The following is a 3735-nucleotide window of genomic DNA, read 5'->3' as shown; positions in this document are numbered from 1 at the left end:
TGGGTGGGAGGGAGGGGACAAGCGTTCCAGACAGATGGGACATGAATAACTTTTCCATCTCTCTCTCTTTTCTCCCAAGTCTTGCAGGAACTGCTGTGTTGAAATAGTCAGTCATTAACTATTTGATGAGGTTTTAAAATCTGAATTGAATTCTCTGAATGTAACCAACTATTATTACAGGGTCTGCATTGCAGCAATGCAAGTGTTGGAGCCCTTTGGCAAGCCATAGCGGTGAAGGCAGGACTGAGCACTCTGTAGGAAAAGCCACTAAATGCCGTCAGCTGCTTAGGTCTGCACAGCCCTGGTAACGCGGAAGGAATCAGAGCAGTGGTGATGAACGAGCAGACCAACAGTGACTGAGCAACAGGGTGTCCATCCGCGCAGCTGGCAAAAAAGCTGATGTTCAGGCTCCAGTGGCATTGCTCAGCCTGCAGGAGAACCAGGCTGCGGTACGCACTGGGCTGAGGTCCCACTGCAGGGAATGGCTGTGGTCCTCCAAAAACCCTCTCACTTTGGCCATCCTCCTGCAGTGAAGTCCCTGGGGCAGATTCTCCCACTTAACAGCATTCCCCTTTTCAGAGGGCTGGGGCAGAGGCACAAATGCCCTTTGGTGCCAGTTCAAGGGCAGGATTCAGACTGTGAGTGCTAATAAGTTCCCCTACTGCCCATGGGGAACCTCGCCTGCTCAGTCCACCTTATGCTACACAAACAGGCTCTGAGAAAACCTGAATGAAGCATTTCCCTTCCTGGATGCCAAAGGCTAATTGACCAGCACGAGAACTGCTGAACTTTGTGGAACCAGGGTGGATATAATCACTCAAGAGAGCCAATAACCAATTAACTGAATGGCTTCAGCAGTTTCAAGGTCTGCCTCTTTATTCAAGAGCAAAACAAAGATCAATTTCTTAATAAGCTTTGTAATATCTGCTATTCCTTCCCTCTCATTATTATTATTAGCATTGCAGCAGTGTTTTGTGCATGTAATGGAAGAGTGAGACAAGGGCTGGAATAGACTGGGTAGTAGTGAAGGAGTGGGCAAAGTCTCAAGCCAACAAACCATATATACAGACATAAAATGGGAAGGCGGTACAAGTTGTCCATAGCACAGGCCCACCAAGTCATGAGGGGATTCTTACCACAAACACCCCACCCCTGCTGATCACTTTTACCTGTTTATCAGAGTTTTTGCGCAAGGAAAAGCAAAAATTCTTGATTACAGTTACCTAGTATGGGCATGTCAAGGCTCGGCCTGGCCTGCCCAGCATCACCACAACAGCCACGAGCTCACCCTAGCCCATGAGGAGCCTGACCAGTTGATACCAGCAGGCAGAAGCCAGTGGGAGCCAGTTGGTGATCAGGCATGGCAACCCACAGCCCAGCCGTACGCTGGCCCTGCCATGGTGACAGCACATGTCAGGGAGGGCAAAAGCACATGGGCCTTTCCACCACTGAGGACACTGACTTCTGGCACTGCCACATCCACCACAGCCCTGAGAGACATGCTCCTCAGATCCCATCGTTGCATTGCCCAGCAGTTCCCCTGTGTGTTTTGCTTTTGAAACTGCAGGTTCCTGCTCTCTCGGCAGCTATATCACCAGCTGAAATTGCATGTCCTTTGTCAGAAAGCCTCCAGCATCCTCGCAATCTTCACTCTTGCAGTAAGGCAAGAAACAGCAGAGTAATGCACAAATTCCTCCCCACCTCCCAGTTCCTCCTTTTCTCTTCCCCTGAAATCAGGGCCACTTAGAGATAATGATCTCACCCATGAAGATACAAACAGCACCATCCACATTTCTCACCATCTCCCACGCACACCATCACGTGCCACCAGGCAGCCTTCTGGCAAAAGCGCAGGTTTCCCTTTTGGATGCATGACTCTGCGTGGCCCTGGGAAAGCCCCCTTCACAGCAGCAGCAGCAAGACTGCCTTCGTTTCTCTCCTGCGTGTTTTAGCTGAGAGCGTTTTACCAGACTGCACAAGCAAAACATTGCAGAAGAGGTCTCTGAAGGAGAAACTGAGAACTCAGAGGAAGGAGGATGATTCTTGAAAGCCCTTTTTTTAAGGAGCTGTAGCTGGATAATTGTCCAAGACAGACTGGCTTGTTGACTTTCTCACAGCAAAAGGCACAGGGCTGTTTAATTGATTTTAGCCTGTAATTAAACATATACTTCTTTCAATATAATGAACAGCAATGCTACAATACTGCTCTCCTAATGTAAATTGATCCATTACAGATGAGTGTTTAGATCAATGTGTGATGTCCTGATTGGAAATAAAACTGTTTGCTCAAGATCGCTATAAAGACAACGGGCACTGGTAGATGATATTTATGTGACAAGGAATGGCTCTTAAAGAGGAGATTGCCAAGACCATGTCCATTCATTATGAAACCAACATTCACCCAGCAGCCACACTTGCTTTTTTAAAGACAAGAGAGACAAAAAGATCCCAAGGCCTTTGAGATAAAACACACAAGGCCCTAGGACAGCAGAGGGCCTTGTCAAAGGCCGAGGGAGTTTCACAGCCATACACACTGATAGCAGAAATCCACCAGAGAAACAGAAGCACCCACTAAAATGTCATGGGCCAAGTCCTCTGTGGTTTTAAAAGGATGGGAGGCCTGAAGAAGCCTCTAAAGCCTTGTGAGTTTACAGCAGCAGGTACTTCCCAGGTCTTTCATTTCTAGTGCTCCCTTGAGGCAGCACCATGCGGCCCAGTTCAGCATGGTGGGCCAGGAACTATAAGGTAAAACCCTTAACGGAAGAGCCCTAGTTAAACCCCCTCCCTCTTTTTGGAGGGGACTGTCTCCAGCCAGGGGGAAGCCGAGGTCTCAGCAGGCTGGCGCAGGTGGGCTTACCTCTCTCAGCCTTGCAGTCCTGCTCACTTTCCAGCATGGGAGATCATTGTTGGCTCCAGGCACGTTGGTGTGGGGGGTCACAGCCACCTGGGCAGGGTAGCCAGTGCCCATGGTCATGGAGGACTGAATGACACTCTTCATCCACGTTATCCTGGGATTTGTTTTCTGCAGAAAGCAGCCATCCTCATCAGATAATTGACCCATGGTTTGTGTCCTATATGCTGACAACCTGTGTTTTGTCATCTCTGCGTATTTAGAGAACAGTTACTGCTACCAGCTACCTTCCAAGTCAGTTGTGATTAATACACGTACTTCTCATGCTGGTAGCTATTCGTTGTGGTCTTTCATTACCTCACTTGCATGGGGCATTTTTGCTTCCTCCCTTGTGTGCCAAGTAAGTTTTCTAAGAGTTTTCTAAGAGCTTGCCTTCGCACTGGATTGCGTCCCAGCCATTCATTACTGGGGCAGCTGCAAGCACTTATCTTTCTTCTAGGGACGAGCTTCGCCTTTGAAGCACACTGCCAGAGCCTGTCGGGGCGCTTGGTGGGACAGAGCTGCGCCTGCACCACCACACTGGGCCTGGTGGCCTCATGCCGGGGGCCTCATGCCTCATGCCGTGCTCCGCAGGCAGGAAACCTGGGCAGAGTGGGCCCACGCCTGCCCTGGGCACCCACTCCCATGGCAGGGAGGGCCCTGGCAGCGGCAGGGCTGGATAGTCCGAGCAACTGTGGCCTTCGCGGTGACTACCATGACCGTGATGGCTAAAATGGCCGCCACAGAGGCCACCACAGCACCTCAGTAGTGAGCTTGCCCCGCCCACCTGGTTCTTTCCTATCCCATTGGCTGGGAAACCAGCAGCGCCACTCCCGCTGGGCTTG

The sequence above is a fragment of the Eurypyga helias genome, unplaced genomic scaffold (assembly GCF_000690775.1).
Source record: "Eurypyga helias isolate BGI_N326 unplaced genomic scaffold, ASM69077v1 scaffold6182, whole genome shotgun sequence".
Taxonomy (NCBI): Eukaryota; Metazoa; Chordata; class Aves; order Eurypygiformes; family Eurypygidae; genus Eurypyga; species Eurypyga helias.
Note: the sequence above shows the minus strand (reverse complement) of the source record.